Source organism: Ostrinia furnacalis, unplaced genomic scaffold (assembly GCF_004193835.3).
Source record: "Ostrinia furnacalis isolate ACB-3 unplaced genomic scaffold, ASM419383v2 OfSCF4045, whole genome shotgun sequence".
Classification (NCBI taxonomy): Eukaryota; Metazoa; Arthropoda; class Insecta; order Lepidoptera; family Crambidae; genus Ostrinia; species Ostrinia furnacalis.
Window position 1 is genome coordinate 391,303 of NW_021134284.1, and position 19,363 is coordinate 410,665.

General features: G+C 36.3%; 1 protein-coding gene across 4 annotated transcripts in view; it reads right to left on the reverse strand.

Annotated features, from left to right (window-relative positions):
* IRSp53 (Insulin receptor substrate 53 kDa) overlaps positions 1-16,278 on the reverse strand; it is a 172,302-nt gene extending 156,024 nt beyond the window's left edge. For all 4 annotated transcript variants that reach the window (XM_028312592.1, XM_028312593.1, XM_028312589.1 and 1 more), the window contains exon 1: positions 15,965-16,278. The gene's annotated coding sequence lies outside the window, so the exon portion shown is untranslated. The remainder of the gene's footprint in view (positions 1-15,964) is intronic.
* Between the last annotated feature and the right edge of the window lie 3,085 nt (positions 16,279-19,363).

The window sequence follows — 19,363 nt, forward strand, 5'->3', positions numbered from 1 at the left end:
TTTTACTTTTTTTTAATAATATCCCTAAGTTTTGTATTACTTTGTACAGAGTGATGTAAAATAAAATAAACATGTTAAATTGATCCCAAATGACACTGATCATTTAAAATTTTGTTTATTAATTATTTTAAAAATACACATTTATAAATATTCAGTTTTATTTCATTGAAAAAAATACTAATTCAAAACTGCCCCAGGCGTGTTCAAGGCTGCCCCGACTACGGGGCAGTTTTGAACGTTTACAGGTCTGTGCAAAAATCTAAATATCTTAATAAGCGTTCATGAATAATTAAGAAGAACATCATTATTTTGTTGTGTGATAACCATGACCTCTATCTAGGAAGAAAAAATTAATGAAATCGTTCAAATTTGGAAGATATTTAATAAAGTATGAAAATTGTTCAAAGCTGCCCCCCTCTCCCCTAATCGCAGCAAAAAAGGTTTTATCATTTAACTGCAACGTGACTTACTGAAAAAGCTTTGATTTTTCTTAAAAAAACAAATGACCATATTTATTTCTAATCGATCAAACACATATTTCCGATTGATCAATTCAATTCGTCACGACCGGATCGTGCTGCAGAAGAAAGTCACACCTGCCTCGCTCTGTTACGTTTGCTCGAGCGAAGAGAAAACGCCCGTTTTCACGGTCATTTGCCATAAAGCGGCCGGTTGTTTTATGCGGAGAACGCGGCGGGAGACGGATGTCAACAAGTCAATATTGATTAGGTGTTTATGCTGCAGGTGTCTGCGAGTGACGCTTTCCAACAAATTGACTGCCCGATGGCGGTTAACAAATCCATAAAAGTAGAAACGTTAATTTGTTGATTGAAATTGGAGCGTGAAAGTGATTTCCCCCAGCCTACACATCGTGATTAAAATAATATGACATCACATTTATTAGATGCCAACCTATAAAGATCAGATTTAGGGATTTATAAAACTCAAATGACTGCTCAAAACACTCAAATACGGTGTAAATGTTATTCAGATTATTGTACCTAAAACCGACAATAAAACTTTAGCGTTTAACGATACGCGCATAAAACAATTTACACCTTTCCCATCTCTCCCACTCGCAAATGATTCCAACGATCGATGCTGTCACCAAGAAAACGATTCAACAATCGAAACGTCTGCTGTAATAACAGTGTAACTAAGGCTGAGTTGCACCACCTAACTTTGACCGTAACTCTGACGGTAACCGGTGTTTTTTGTATGGAGATTGACATATTTTTTTACGTTTGTTAAAGTTAAAGTAAGATGGTGCAACTCAGCCTTAGAATATCTCCAACATCGCTTTGATTGTTAAATAAAATGTAGAGGATCTAAAGTGCCGATTAAAATTCGATGATCTCTTCAAACGTCTTATTGGATTTTCCCACTTCAGCTCATTTATTTCTAAATCCTAGAGTTATTTTAACAATTTAACAAAAACGGTATTATCTTCAGAAAAGTTATTCTTTAAATAAAATCACTGGGATTAATGTGTAAGGTCTTGACCTCACCGACCTAAGTGATGATTTATGGAGAAGATTGATGTACCTACTAAGACAAAAATTACGAAACCAGTTTCGGTGATAACAGTTAAGCACCGTTTAGGGGTCATGAGGCTAGCAACAATGCTTATTCAACCATAGTTGATTGTTAGGATAGGATTACACGCATTATTTTTGGGCATTTTTACGAAAACTGAATAAGTACACTTGTAATGAAAACTTTTCAAATGAGAAGATTTTATTATTTTTCGTATTTATCCGAATATAAATAGTTTATTCGAATAGATATCAAATAACGAAAAATACTAAAAGCAGCTATCTAAAATAAAATTATCTTTAATTTTTATTAAAATCCTTCCCGAGGTCCCTTTAAGTATGTCCTTAATGATTCAGAATCTGAAGGGAAACGTTTTAATGAGTGCTAGTAGCCCTTCAGAGCTAATGATTGCAATTTCCTGAGGGTAGCATCAAGTCCACAATAAGAGTCAATCAGCCAATTTTCCCTTACATGCCTGTTTCTGTTTTTCTTTGTTTACAAGCCATTGTGTTTTTGATGTAATGAGCGATCCCTATTATTATGGGGTCAATGAATGTGAAACTGATTTGCTGCATGTTTGTAGACAATTTTATACTATCCACGACAGGGATGAAAATGGCAAGGAAAAAATCACACACAATACTCGATTGTGTGTGATTTCTCTCTTTGTGAAACTATAATATTTGATTTGATTCGAACTCATACAAAATGTAAAAATTTCAATGCCGAAGGCTTGAATACACGCTTGAGTATAGATTTTTATATTAGTGTTGCCTAAAATCTTCATTATAGAAAAAGAGGCGTTAATTAAAAGGTAATAGAAATATCATTCGTTCCGTTGTCTAGTGCCCATAGTACAAGCTAGCTTTGCTTAGTTTGGGACTAGAAGCGTAGTGCAAAATGTGCAAGGATATTTATTATTGTTTAACATTTCTGGTAGCTCCAACGGTATGTTCTTGCCCTTATCGCTTGTTTGCGACTCATCAATGTGTAGCCGATGTAACGGTCCGCACATGGCGAATTCCGGCACGTCCACTAACGGTCAGCGGCGCAGGAGTCTGACATCTCGCGCTTGACACGCGTCGGCGGTATTTAATAACCCCGCCGCATCTTGCAGGCGATGTTCATTTGTTTTTTGCCCGCGACTTTTGTCGACAATGACGCTAATTCGATTTTAAGGTCAAAGACCCCAGTAAATTAAGATTTAAAACTTGCGGTAAAGCCAACATATGATGACGTAATAGAGTAACACTTAAATAATTAGAGGTCCTGGTACTTACTGAAATCGGAGTAAACAATATTTTGTTGATAACAAAGTTATGGAACCATTTAAAATATTGCGACGTTTACCTAATAGTGAATTCAGTCAAATAAATTGATTTTAGGTATTGTAACTTATGTAGGCAGTTAAAAAAATTCTGTGCTAACATTTTCAAAATGATTATCTTTTTATGAGAATATTACCAACACGTTTTGTTCTTTCATTTATAATGCACTAGCTGACCCGGCGAACTTCGTACCGCCTTAGCGTAGAGATTTTCTTTATATTTTTTTCCGTAAAAACCTTGTACAGAGTATTAGAAAACTACAAAAAAAAAATCAGCCAAATCGGTCAAGCCGTTTTCATGTTATGTCGTGACAACAGAAAACGGGTTTCATTTTTAGGGTTCCGTAGCCAAAATGGCAAAAACGGAACCCTTATAGTTTCGTCATGTCCGTCTGTCCGTCTGTCCGTCTGTCCGTCTGTCCGTCTGTCCGTCTGTCCGTCTGTCACAGCCGATTTACTCGGAAACTATAAGTACTACAGTGATGAAATTTGATGGGAATATGTGTTGTATGAACCGCTACAAAATTATGACACTAAATAGTAAAAAAAAGAATTGGGGGTGGGGCCCCCCATACATGTAACTGAGGGATGAAAATTTTTTTTCGATGTACATACCCGTGTGGGGTATCAATGGAAAGGTCTTTTAAAATGATATAAAGTTTTCTAAAAAACATTTTTCTTAAAGTGAACGGTTTTTGAGATATCAGCTCTCAAAGTCGTAAAAAGTATGTCCCCCCCCCCCTCTATTTTTATAACTACGGGGTATAAAATTCTAAAAAAAATAGAGGTGATGCATGCTAATTAACTCTTTCAACGATTTTTGGTTTGATCAAAGTATCTCTTATAGTTTTTGAGATAGGTTGATTAAATTGACATAATAAGTTTATTATATTTGCTGCTACGGAACCCTTTGTGCGCGAGCCCGACTCGCACTTGGCCGGTTTTTATATATATAGATTATAGATTGTTCTCACACGTCAGGACTAAGCTCATTAATACCGATGAGTTCCCGTCTGCTGTTATACAATATTTATAACACATCTGCAGTACGGGAATTTATCAAAAGGAAGGCGAAAATAACAATAACGCGTTATTGAATAGTCGCGATGCCTGGAGATACTTAGTGGAGGAAGTGTATTTAATAATAAAAAAAACTAAAAATATACCATACCTGAACTAAATCGATTGATATGACCAAAGAAAAAAAACAATTAGGTAGCTCTACTTGTAATATTAAGGCTTCTCTATTTCGTAAATACCTTAATTACTATTTAATAGCTTTTATTTGAAGGATAATTTGAAGTGAATGAATTTAAAGTTTTTAGGGTTCTATCAATCGCTTATACGAGTATAAGCTCAATAAAAGACGATGGCGTAAACTTCGCGAAGACTGCGGTCATTATGTCACGGAAAGCATTCAGTTTGATTCATATTTATTGCTCTTGAATCTCTATGATTACAATTGGGTCGGTATTTTTGAAGATTTGTGTCAAAATAAATCAATTGAATCGATTGAACCAGTGCTATACATGTGACTCTATGTTTTTTTTTACTTTCATAGTAGGTACTTTGTTTTCATAATATTTATTAAAAAGTATTAGACTATAGTAGAGTAAATTATGATTTTTCATGACTCCGACGTGATATGAATCCACGACCTTGCTAGAAGACGTGAGGCACATCTCAAAATCATGATCTTTAATATTTAGCATTAAATCTATAATCGCAAACAGAGTTTAGTGTTCATTACCTTGATTGGTTCTTTGTTTAATATATTACTATATTTAGTACCTGACATGTTTGCGGCTAACTCATTGATTTAGTGATTACATGCATTATGCTAGTAGGGATATGCTAAATGTATTGGTTAATCGCGGCGTGATTAGTGCAGTGATTGTCCGGCTGACGTAATGCATTAGCGACTTCCTTGTTGAATTATTAATTTAGGCGCCGAAAACCGGGGTTGATTTTAACCTTTTTACAATAAAACCGTTAACGTTGCTCTGAAAAGTAAAAAAAAATGTTTTTTACTTCTTCTGGTAAGAATTTAAGAAAGGGAAAGTAGTAATATATTATTATGACATATTTTGAGAGAAAAAGAACACACCTAGGCTGGTGGTCCCTTCGTTCACTCAAAGTTTGCTTTACACTTAATACTTTCTGAGAGTACAAAACTTTCTTTGCGAAATGTACTCTAGAATAAAATCGTCATCATCAGCTAGTTTGAAAATTATAAATAACTTGAAAAAATCGAACTGTTTCAGGGTAGGTATACCCAACATTGATGAACAAACGCTGGCCGAAACAGCGTATTAAACTTGAAAATTTCGACGGGTTCGTCTAGTGTTTAAGTAGCTCAGTTGGAAGAGCAGTCGCCCGGCAAGCGAAGGTCGTGGGTTCAATTCCCGCCTTAAGCAGTTCGATTTTATCAAGTTATTTATAATTTTCAAATTAGTTTGAGACTTTTAACGCTAAAAATTAAATAACTATCATCAGCTAGGTCATTAATCTCTTATGCAGCAGCACTACCCTTTCTAATTTACTCCCTACGTTGGCCAGACCAGCTCAGGCGACCTTCCAAAGACAAAGACATTCAATTTGACAATACCAGCTCAGATTTTTCAGACCAACAGCCATGGATAATTGCAAAATTTGCGTATCATGATTCCGCCTTAGCACTTAACCTGAGTCGTGACTGGCCGCAGGGGATCCGAAAAAAACGATGTCCATCGGATTTAGTCGGAAGTTTGTCAACATCTGTCACAAAGGTCTCTGTCAGACAAAAGACACGCTGTCGTCACTTGCGCTTTCGTTACTTGCGCCATAACGATTTTTTATCGATAACGTAATCGATAAAAGTTGTGTCATCATATCCAATTTTAGCTATCTGTAAATTCAGTCGGTCTTTCCCAATCGAGTATAACAGTTGCTTAATTGTTTAAAAATCAAAACAATTAGCTTGTTCGTAAAATCGGTAATTCACTGATAACTAAAATTATTTCACCAATAAAAACTTTAGCTATTTATAAATAAGCATTTAATATTTCGGTGAATATGTAGGTAAGTACCCTTTTGGCAATGGTCAATAGCCTTGTTTACAAGCGGGTGTAGCTGCAGGAAATTTTAAAAGCCAGTAATACAGGGTGGGTGGCAAAAAGTTTGATAGTGAGTTTGAAAGTAAGAAAGAAAGAAAAAATATTTATTTGGTACTAAGTAGTTTGGGCTAGTTCTACATACCGTACCGTTCTGTATATGTATAGTAAGCTCATATTGTATAGTCCTAATGAAAACATTGTTCGCTTATATTGTGATCGTTTAACCATCATCGTCATCATCTATTCTATAAAACTATTTCTTTGCAAGCAAAGCTTATAAGAAAAATCTGTTAAAATTTTTTTTTAGTTTCACCCGTATGCAGTTGTAATATATTCCGAACCCATTTAATGAACTGTGAAGCACAAACACCGGACCGGTAACTGTTCGTTATTTCTGTTAATTAAATATTGATTAATATTGCGATTCAATTTAAAAATTAATATACTCATCAAAGTTGTGAATAATTGTTGCATTACTTCCACCAACACAAAAAACAGTGAAGTTAATAACACATGAAAAAATATATTAACATGTAGGTAATAACTATCGCATTTCGAGAAGTTTCATTAAGATGTTACGTCAAGATCATCTTTGTGCTTGTTCCCACGAAGACTTCCCGGTTTTTGCAGGACCTGTTTTTTACCGGATCCCATTTAGTAGTGTAGTGATTTAATATTAACGTTCATACAAACATCCCTTTGCAGTGTCCCGTAAAAAACCATTCCGTTCGAAAATTTCAAACACACTTGAAACACACATTAATATGTGTTAACACGACAGTATACTTAGTCATGCGGGATCCTGTATTACTGGATCCCGCAATACTAGATTTTGGTGGGAACAAGCCCTTATTCTGATTCTACGATTCTAAAAAATTGACTCTACCATTTAGGATTAGCTTGTTCTCATTTCCAACCACAACACGTAAAAATTTTCTGAGTCCAAGAACGTTGTTATATTCTAATTCCGGCCAACATGAAGTTGAGAACGGACTTAAAATTCCCCTACATTACCAACTTAGAGCATTAGCCCGGAAAAACTTTTCTGGCTATAAAGGATTAGCGTTGGGACGGACACGTAGGGGTACTAAGTTTTTAGAACCGGCAACGGAAGGGTGAAATTAAATTTCTCAACTGCCCACCCCTGCATTAGTATTCGATCCCTTAACGGCCTAATTTGTTTAAGAACTGTGAACACTTTAAATTTTTATGCAAACGTTAATATGCATACGTTTAAAACTTCCAATCATTAAAGTATTAACTCAGTAATTCTGCTTTTGTAACATTACAGGAACTTGAATTTTATATGTCCCCGTTGAAAAATTACAGTGATGTAAATATCTAAGTACTAAAATACCTACCTACTGTCTAACTTATCGTACCAAAAAAGAAAAACCCGAATTAAGTTTTGTAGATGAAAATTTCATGAAAGCTAAGTCAGCTTACAGCCACACTTCATCAAGTAATCTTCAACCAACAATATTCCATAGTCATCAAGAAAACTGCGACGCTAACGTCCATTTAGATGAAAGTTTTGTGGCAAATTCGCTTTTATTACCTCACCACAAGATGCCAGAGTTTAGCTTGTGCTGCTTACTGTACCAGACCCACGTTTGATAGATTTATTTGGAACTGTCCGCCTGTAATAACGTAGGTGTAGTTGATGAGATTACCTCGCAGCGACATTTTTCACGCCTCAGCCTCTACGTGAACGGAATAAACCAGCAATGTATCACAAAATAAATAGCGACCGAAGTAATAATTGAAACACAAGTTCGTTAATAGGGCGTGTTTTCCTTCGGAGTTTGGGCGAGGGCCGCGACCGTCCTAATGTATGCCAGTCAGAATCTAGCAGAACAATCGAACTCATCGGAAGCTGGATCCGGAGTCGATAAGGTTGGGAGGCTATCACACCGTAACGTAACGCAGTATTTTTTTTACAACTCATATTTGGCCAACACTCTTCTTCTTCTTAGTCGGGCACTCTTGTCAGTGGTCGTGGTTGCGCTAACGAGGTACACGGTGGGGTGTTCGATGTCATCTCCGAGGGTAGCTCTCTTAGCGATGTGCTTCCATTTCTGACGGTTAGAGGCGTCGCAAGTACACTGGACCATGGTGGACTCAGTAGCCTTTGTGATGGCGTCTATCCAGCGAGTTGGCGATAGACCGCGTGCTCTAATACCAATACAAATTCAGTTTAAATACTGGATAACGTGTGTTGTCCGCGGTCCTGCTGCTCAATTCTACTTGATAGAACTACAAAAAACATAATTTGCAGTGGTGCTACCAATTATTGTTTTACGAGTAATTTGATCTTATGTAGGTAGAACCAGTAGAACTGATGGACGGACAGAACATCTCTAATAAATCTAAACTACTCTAAAAGTGAGCAGGTTAGGCAAGAGTGTTAATATAAGTCTATAACATTACGTCAATGTGTACTCAACCATTCGAAGCCAGGGCGTGGTCACTAGTTTTAGAATAGAATATATTTATTTGTAATAAATGTGGTACATACATAGGTGTTTTAAGTTTAATTATTGAGCATTGCACATTGGGTCCATATTGGCTCACCTAAAGTTATTTACCCGAAATGGTTCTTCCTAACGATTTTAAATCCGAATGATCACTCTTCCTAAAATTTTTCATCCTAAAGTTTTCATTCATACTATTTGTAGTGCTACCGGCGATGTTCATAACACTCATGTTTCCGAAAATTGTAATTAATAAATCATTTATGTAAATATATTTAAACTCCTACTGTTTTTTATCATAACACTTTTATCCCTAAACATTACCATAATATTTTCACTCATACCACAGAATAATAATAAATACTACGTACAGAAAGAAGTACGTTCTTCGCGAATGAAACGTAAGGCCACAGTTCTAACCTAAACCAATAATAATGAATAGACCGATTCGTTTCTGGAACTTGACTGAATGACTGGAGCGGGACTCAAGTATACGTGCTAATGCCAACAAACTTGAACTTTAATATATCGTCAAAGAAAGAAATCTAAACAAAAAAGATAATTATGACTGAATAATAGTGTAAAATATGGTTATGTTGAGAAAATCTAGGAGAACAAATAAAAGTATAAAAGATGTTTATTGCTAATGACATTATGAAGTTGAATGATTCGGAATTATGAACATTAGAGACAGAGTAGTTAGGAATTGTGATTGTTAGGATGAAAAATTTTAGGAAGAACATTTTCGGACTTCCAATTTTCGGAGTTGAAAATTTAGGTGAACTTTGGCGCACCCTTGCACATTTAGCTAAATTTTAGCATACAAATATTCATTACATTTTTATTAAACTAACCAGATAATCAATTTCATGTGGTGTAAAATAAAAATTTATGTTGTATCAACACTAGTTCTCCGGCTGTAAAAACGTCAAATTCTCACTTTCTATCTTTGAATGAAAGTGATATAAAACTAGATAAGGTTAATCATTATTGATTTTAAATTTAAATACAGCGGATGTTGATCTGCTAGTATAAATAAAACTAATGATTTCAGGAAGTCGACTTTCGTTTGGAAATCATTTTATGTTGTGTATAAACTTTAATCAAGCTCGATAAAACCAACGCCTACTAAAGCTTTATTTTGGAGTATTGTATGCAAATCATGTTATTCAAACATTTGCAATGAATGATATCCAATATTTAAATACCTACTCTTATTTTATTTCGCAATACATACATCATAAGACAATGACGTCTGGAGACTTAAACAAATGAATAAATAACCAAGTTGTATATGTATTTGCATTTGTCAAAGTTGCCGTGTGGTTCCGGCAGAGCAGATAGGACCTACCCCACTCTTTCCCTGCATGTCATGAAATGCGACTTAGGGACAAATATGCAAACTTCAGGCATCCCTAACCCGTCTGGCTAGCGTGGAAAGTGTCATCCAAAACCTTTGATTTGGTCGACATTTTTGATAAAAGATAAGATTTGGCTCTCCTTCATTAAAGTGTGCAGTGGAGTAAAGGACATGTTGTAATCGAGATATTTTATCGATTTTGCACGATAAACCCATGCATTTTTCGTCTAAAATCATCGATATGATTTTATCAGAGCGTGAATTCCAGCCCGGCTGATGATGATGATATTTGCTCATGCTAAAAATAATTTAAAAAATCGAATTATAAACAAACATACAACTAAACATTTTTTTTCTCTCATTCTTAATGAAGTGTTCGGTGTGAGTGCGTGCCGTCCCACACCCGTCATTAATCGCGTCTCTTCCAGTCACGGCACCGGACTGCGAAACGACCTGCAAGATTAAACTCTGACCTATGAATGAACCCCGAATCCACACGTACGTAAAAGTCCATTTAGCTGGCTCTAGTCATCTATTCTTGGCAGCGAAATGAGTCGGAATGACTTCATGCATGGGTGAGACAGTTAATAGGTGATCGAAGATCTTGAAGCCTTCTAAATTATAAAATCTGGTAGAATTTTCGCGTATTTGTTGAAGATATTCTACATACAGGTAGTATATCTTTTGTATGAGCGAACTCAAAGCGCTGAGCATTAACGAACTATAAAGTTTATTCCAGGAAATTGCAATATGAAAGTCAGATAATGAAATACTATTCCAAGAAGTCTAGAGACGAAGACTTAAAGTACCTACTTCTGTATTATAATTAGGTATTAACCTCATTTTATTAAATTAAATAAGTGAGTATTCAAAAGAGGCAACAGAAGTAGGTTATACTAGAATGATAAATTAATTTATGTACCAGATAATAATTGTGAACCGAATACTTCGCGGTCTCTAATTAATCACCATAAAAGTATCTTCTTATTTCAGACAGTGCAATAATTAATTACATTCGAGTACATATATAATTACATCAAAACGCAGTTCATCGAACACGTCCGTTGTAACATAGATGAGTATCAGGAATTGAATCCAGTCTTTTGTCTGCTCAAAATAATCGAGCGCTTGATGAACTGAGCAAAAAAACACGCAATTGAGTATCAATTCGATGAGGATACACCAGATGGGACCGATTGCATCTAATAGCTACTTCATTATTTGGCAGCAACAAAAAGTGAATGAGCAAAAAACCTCTAATATAACAGTGACGTTATTTTCGCTTGAGGCACCATCTCTCGAGCAACGGCACTCGATTGGACGCGACTAAACTCTAAACAGAAACCACTAATTTTATGCATCTATAAAAAAAGGTGTACATCATGATCTCTTGTGTTAATACACTGCAAACTTAAACTTTGTGCGTAGCGCTAAATGTATTTATTAACTAAAGCGGTTATTTTTAAAGAAAATTGGTTGTAATTAAAAGATCAAGTACTTTTAACAGGTTTCGTTTATGACACTGTTATTCTATGCAAATTATTCAGTCATAAGTTTTGCAATTTAACATCTGAAACGGTGTCATTATGAATAACAAAATCAAGTATTATTCCTAATGACATATGGTATGGATCCCATTACTTTGGCTAACTTTGTAAAAGCACTGGAAACTCTGGCTAACTTTGGCGCCCTTCAACGCATTATCATAAATGAATTATGTATACCACGGAACATAATTTGGTTTTTACATTTAATTTGTACAAGGGTACCACACTGATGCTGACCGCGTTAAAGATATACTATCAAAACTACGGGATCATAGAGTCATTGTTGTCTTCAAACGGTGTTTCCCATGAGATTTTAACGAGTTCTGTAACTACAGACAATTTAGTAAATTAATTTCGTTGCGGTAATTTCACCGCGCTCATAAGAACGTAAGGAAATGTATGCAGATTATGTAACTAAAACTCAAAGGTCAGGCAAGAGATGCAAGAAACCGATCGTCAATAAACACCGTCATTACTGAGTATTGAAACATCATTCTTATGCTGAGGGTTCTTTCAAATAATATTAAGTAGGTAAATCGTTTTGAGCCGGACGTACATCAGTCGGCAGTTTGAAGGACCGTACACAACTGTATGACAACTGCGTTGAAATAAAAGTCAATTAGGTACCCTACTTCAAGATGGTATCACGTTTACTTGTAAATGCAAGCACTCTTTTGTTTTCCCACTTAACAAAAAAGCCTCGTTTCTAGTGATATAAGTTTACATAACAAGTATCGATTGCAAAGCAATTACATCGTACTTTGCAATAAATCTATTTTTATTACATAATGCTATTCACCACATACGAGCAGTGATTGTGATATCTGATACAATATAGTCACAAAATAGATAGTAACAGAAGGCAATCACCTGTATGTACTTCATTTTACATAGCACACAGACGCGTGTCACTAGCGGGTGGCACTCGCGCTCGCACTGGTTTAAATTGGTCTGCGACACTTCGCGTTGTCTATGTGTGCGTTGCCCGATCGGACTTTGTATGTAGATTGTCTTCTGATCCTACCTACTTTGTGATATGGTGGTGTCTGGTGACAGCAGCGCCAGCCAACCGTTCGATGGATGAATTAGATGCCGTTCGTTTCTTAGTCACTTAATTAATGTACATTATTAAGGCATTGTATTGATCATTCATTTCTAAATGCAAATTATTGCCTTCTTTCATGAGATTCAGCGGCTAGATTGATGAATGGCAGTAATGTAGAGTTTTGCTTTAGTTTTATTTTATTGCAATCTGCGTATGACTCCGTTTGCGTAGATTTCGATAAAAGATACCCACCACTTAGGTTTGTTAATCTGATGTAAAGTTATATAAATCATTGTGAAATATTCAAAACCCGTTCAACAGTTTCTGAGTTAGAGAGCCAACATCTATCCATCATCATAAACTTTTGCGTTCAAAATATTAGTATAGAATATTTTTATAATATTCAATGCCAAGGACATTGTCTCACACTTTAGCTCATCTCGCAATATGACCCGGTGTCAGCGCAACGATGAAACAAACAACCATAGTTTAACTTTTGAATAATGTATTCTTTCTTTGAACTTATATTTTTGAGTGCACTGGGTCAATGGCAGCATTACTAATTTTTACCTAAACAGTATATTTTATGAATACCTACCGGCTCTACAATCGTCTATAAGAAACAATAGGTAGGTAATTGACATATCAATAAGCTTTGCTGAAAATGTAAAAACTCTACTATTTTCCCCGGAAAAAGCTTTCTTCGTCGGGCTGAAACATTCAGCTTTAATTCAAACCCTGGTTTCGCTTGAAAGTTAATCTTACATTACGCTCAGGATTCAAAGCACATGTAACGTGAGACAATGGTTTATTCACATATTGTAATAACAATAAGCATATACTCGTACCATTGAGAAACTGTAGAATACTTACACTACATGATTTTTCAGGATATGACTTTTTATTTTATAACATAAAATCCTATTAAACAAACAAGATGTCTTATATCAAAAAGGCAACCGGATCTAACAGCTTTTATAAATGAGCCATTTTTATGGCGGTCAAAGGGTGTCCCAGGGCGTTTTTACGACTTCGGAAAATCATCCCAAGTAAAGCTTTTATTGGTCATATATGACCTTAGGTGCATATACGCACAGCAATATATTACAGCTATTGTTTTTTATTTACTTTGTGTTCAATCCATTGTTTTTAAGTCAACCCTCTTTTGGCCAACAAGAAAAAGTGCTTCTTTCTTTTTTGCTTCGTTTTAACTAGAACATGAAAATATAATAAAATGTTACGCCCATTGGAATCTATTTAATGTAAGCTACAAATATTTCATTTTATAAGTAACTTAGCGTCTTTGGCTCGTTTTAATTACCAAATAAATTGTCCAAAACCTTCCTTGCAGCCGCAAATGAAAATCTATTTGGAAGTTATGTTAATGAGAGGCCAATTAAGAGGAGAGCAGGGGGATAGCAATGTTAATTTACAGATCTTGGGAATAAATAATATTAAAAATTACTAAAGTTGATCGACGCATTTTGACTTCTGACACACTTATGTTTTGAGTTAAAAAGGTGACTTTGATTTTGAACTGATGTTTAAAGGTGAGTTGGGCGCTACACGTGATGAACCAAAAACCTGTACATCCACTGACATTCATGGTTACTACGTAGCGTAGCTAATCGTATAATAGGAATAAGTAAATAATATTAACAATCTCAAATTGAACGACGCATTTTGAATTCACTATCATAAGAACACAGTTATGATTTTTGAGTTAAAGGTGACTTAAGGCGCTAAATGTGATGAGCCTAAAGCCTGTCCATCCACTGTCATTCATGATTATTTACTATTGCTTATAGTAGCGTAAGTAATGGTATACTTTTACTACATTATATTGTCCAAGTCGATAAGTTAGTGAAATAATAACTTTTCTACAAAGCCCTTGATACTAAATCAAACCAACAACTAGAACCCGATTATGAGATAGGATCTTGGGCCTCAAATACAAACCTACAAAAACAAACTATGAAAGTTCACCTAACTTTGCTGTTAAACTTTGTTTGCCGTTTTTATAACCTAGAGCTTTAAAAAGTAACATAGGTAGGTACTTAAACTTTGAGTGGCTCTTAATAGTCAGAATGTTGTTACTCTCTATCTATTACATAGTTAGTTGTGACAAAATAAAAAATACTGATTGTGATTTCACTAGCGAAATCCTTACTCCACTGATCAATAGAAGCAGGCGGTGAACCCACAACGGTCGTGAATGGAAGGATCTCCAAAGACAATCTGACTAAGGATGCGGGCTGTCATAACATGATCACCGTTTACCAATCTCAACGAAAATCAATGGAGAATTCACATTCGAAGTGAACTAAGATGATGATGAGTGTGTCGGTAAATATAACAAAATATCAGGTACCTATAATCAGGTGGTGCTGATGTAAATAATGATAGATAAGGTGATTAGGAGGTTTAAGGTAAAGAATAAGAAAAGGACGAAATTTGCAGCGAAGAATTAATGTACATACATAGCATCCAATTAAAAACACGCGTATAAGTGCCTTGGAAAGGGCCTGTGTACTGAATAAACTATTTGATTTGATTTGATAAGTAATCTGTAAATAAATAGAATATTTCTATCGCAAGCATGTAAAACTGTTTATCTCCAAATACCGGTCTTTGTTTTGTGAATGTTATTACATCTTTATTTACATTACATTTTTGCTCCCGTCTCTATGAATATTTGAGAAGTTGCTCCCCTCCAAACAAAAAGTAATTTGCTTGCATATTATTATTTTATATTATTTCATGATTACATGACTCGGAATTTTATCGTCTACTTTCGAAGGTTTTTCTTTTGATGTTCAATTATTTCATTCGTTTTTAGAGTCACATCACGTTTCTGAAGTATCCAGGATTAAGTACCTACTTATTTTATGTCCTTTATCTCTCTCAAAAAGTTATCGATATACTTACAGGCTTACAGCTAATTAGTGTTTAGCTATTTCTACGCCTACACCGTCATACAGGGTGCGGCGTCTCCAAAAAACGTGTTATTCAATTCATTTAACTATTGTAAAAACCTTAAAAAAACTAATTTTAACTATCTCTATATTGCATATATTACTTTCTCGAAGCTAGGTGGTGTGAGGAATTTCTAAAACTTTAATTGTTGTTTAATGAATGATCGTACACTTTTGGTGTGAACTGCCTACCTGGCAGGCCTACATAACTTACTTATCCGCATTTTCTAAAATGTCATATTTCCATACTTGTGTAGGCCGGTGCTTCAATTCACATACCAAATATATTCACAGCCTTACAGGCCAATATCAAACTAAACTTTAACTTTAGCCTAAATCATTTCATTTAGATCACGTATTTCTCTGTTAATTTTTTCAGCTCACTAAAATAACAACCATTAAATAGGTTTCAATTTTGTATTAAAATTAAGTAGGTTACTGATGTATTTTACGTGCTCTACCAAAACATTAAAAAAGTAAGGCAATGCTCATGAATGTGTAGTAAGTAGCAGTAAATCCGCAACTAATTAAACTCCATACAGCTTTCATAAAACATCTGCAATTCATCTTCATCACCTAAAAATCAGTGTAACAGAACAACTTACCGTTTTCGGAAAACTCGACAGCGCTTCAATAATCTAGATCACAGTTTTTAGTTCAAAACTGCGCTGATATCGAAACGAGTTCAAAATAAGTTTGTAAAATCCACTCTGGAGTTCCCACTTCACACAATCAAACACCAAGTAGTACGAGTGTCCTTACACAATTTGTTATCACATGCAATTTCACTTTCTACAGAGCGCTCTAGCCGGGAAAGGCCGGCCACGTTCCGATCTCCGCAAAACTTCTCTCGAAGAGATGTCGACCGCCCGCGAGCGAACACCCTGTAGCCTGCACGCCGCCCGACCGCCGAACAGCGACTGTGATAACGACACTTCCTACGAATGAACCTGCCGCCTCTCCATAGACGCGCGTATAAGCTCGCCTCTCTCTCGCATTCGACCACACCCCACAACACAATCTCAACCCTGCATCCACGCAACAAGAAACACATTCCAACAACACCCGCCCCGCCGAATACGTCTCGTTCGGAACGCGTAACGAGTTTACGGTACGTAAATCGTAGTAGATTTGTTTTTCAGCTCGGCCACAGTAATCCGGTTCTTCGCTCCGGAGCTCAGAGCGCTTTTTTCCGAATCAGTTCCCGTTAAATAGAGCCTTCTTTTTATACAACCTGCCGCCTGGTAGCCTATGTAGGGAACGCGGAATAACCGCTATGGACAAGATGCCAACTTTCTAAACTAAACCTATAAGAGCGGTCTATTCGGCCGATGAATTACGTTATTTTTATTGGAAGTTACTCTGGCCGGGACAATAATAATAAAGCATTTAGGAGATTGGATAGTCGGCGGCGATTGTGCGCGGTGCAACCGCGTGTCGTAATTCGCGTTTTTACATCGCGCGTTTTCCGCCAGCGCTGTGGTTTTACTTTCGGTGTCAATTACGGGCTGTGGTCGAAGCCTCACAACGGCCGGCAAATTGGATGCCAGTCCCCTGAACCAGATTAACCACCTTGCGAAGGTTGTCGCTCATTGCGCAAGGACCGAGTAACCTCACATCGAAATAGGTCGTGCATGTAATAGAATATAGCATTATTTGACTCAGAAGGACACAGACTTAACGCAGATTAATATCTATTTGTGTCACTTTTCGTTAAAAAGACGGTCTCTCAGCAGTCTGCGAATTTCAGTGGGGGCGCCATGAAGGCTGCACATTTTCACTGATAATGTGAGCCGATAAGATGAACATATATGTACATCTTCGTATGGACAGCTGGAGAACGGAATATGGGGTAGCCGAGGAACAAGGGTATTCATTTCACAGGGTGTAGAAAAGCCTTTAGCCGGAATACTAAGAGACATCTGGATATACCTTAGAGTCTAAGAGTCCATAAGGCTTAAACAATAAGTAATGGAAGCGTCATCTCTACCCAATTCTACCCTAAAAAGTAAGCTTGTCCGAATACCAGAACACAGGTTTAAACATCATTTTATATAGATACTTAAACAAAATTAGTTATTGTTAGAAAACACCTAAACCAAAACAAAGTTTGTTCATACTTGATCAAAAATATTTGAATTGTGTGTGCGAAGATCGAATCCGCGACCTCTGGCATAGTAGACAAGCGAGCCGCCCAAGCGACTATCGTGTAACGAGAAGAACAGACAGTAACTGATATTATATCTATTGTCATAATGCGCTTGAACACTCGAAGAAACTCGAAACTTGGCGTGCGGTTCCTTTGAGCATACAGCTATATGGCGAAGGCATGGAAATATTGAAACCGTAAACCCTTCCGAGTGATCCCGGGACGACCCGAACTGGGTCAGCATTTGGCAATACGCGTCGCGCGTTAGGACGCCTTCACATTGTAAAGAAGTTGCGAATAAAGGAATAAATGTTCGAAGCTGCGTTAAAAATTCAACCTCATATGTGACACGTTTCCAAAGCAGTATTTGTTGTTGTCATCATCTCCATATTATATTGTGGTGAAGTGTGCTGATCTAAAATGTTATGTCGTGTTACCAATGTTACCATGCCCCAATTTGAAAAAAGGCAATATTAGCAATAGAATTTTCATTATCATTAGATAGGATTAGTAATTAATATGTTAGTGACGAAAAATGAAGATGCGATCAAAGATGTAGCTAATTTGGCCAGAATATGCCTCATTCACTTATAATATAATAGCTTGAGGGCGAAAGAGTTTCAAAACAAAAACCAGCTTAAAATTGTATCAAAACTACGAACTATTTTACCTGAAAAATGACGGTCAACGTTTTTTTATACCACAACGGGAACTCTTGGCCTGCATCTCACCTGAAAGTGATGAAATCTCACCTGAAAGTATGTAAGTACCTGTCATAGTCCGATGAGCTGAGGGTGACTGTACTATAAACTTCACACGTGCAGTCAATAGCCAGTCCTGTGCATAACGATGCAGTGTGGTCACGCCCTAACCCATATCTCGTTTCTCGCAGTCAACGGCGCTACTGTGACTCCCACTTCGGCATGACTGACGGTAATGACAAAAGTGCTGTCGGGACTTCCGGGAAACCAATAAAATATCGATGGCAGCGCAAATAAAATGGCTCCTGATAACAGAGTATTGAATTTAAGATGTTTGCTTGTACGTTACCCAATTTCTGGTTTTATACGCTACTAGCTGGCCCGGCGAACTTCGTACCTGTTCATCAAAGGATTCTAATGGTGAAATATAAATGAAACTAGCCTCCGCCCGCGACTTCGTACGCGTGGAACCCGTTTTACCCCCTTAGGGGTGGAGTTTCGTAAAATCCTTTCTTAGCGGATGCCTACGTCATAACATCTACCTGCATGCCAAATTTCAGCCCGATCCGTCCAGTGGTTTTGGCTGTGCGTTGATAGATCATGATGTCAGTCACCTTTGAGTTATACATATTTAGATATAATATTTTATTTGTTCAAATCAGTCCAGTAGTTTCGGCGCCTATTAGATGCAAACAAACAGTCAAATCTTTCCTCTATAAGTGTAGATTTCTTTCAATTCGATAAACCAACAGTTTACTCTGCAGTGAACCAATTAAGATTGCATTGAGTGTCTTTACTATTGTCTGCGTTTCGCAATTCGAGCAAGAAAATTTGCTGTTTTTTCTCAATTTTCGTTAAATCGGTTTCAAAACAATTGTGCTCTCTCGTTAACAGCCGTTTTTGCACATAAGACCTCTTTATGCTACAGTTGTTGTAAGTATTAATTGTATACTTTTAAAATATTTAGAAGCACATCAACATAATACATTTACGTAGTTAAATACACTGGCCTGCAAAAGAAAGTGTCACACTTTTAAAATTGCAATAAGTTTGTAGGTTCAAAAGATATACTTCCTAAATAACAAGGACTTGAAAAATAGTTTAATTGTTGACTATAGTTTATAAGAAAGCTGATAAGATTTGCTACAAAACGT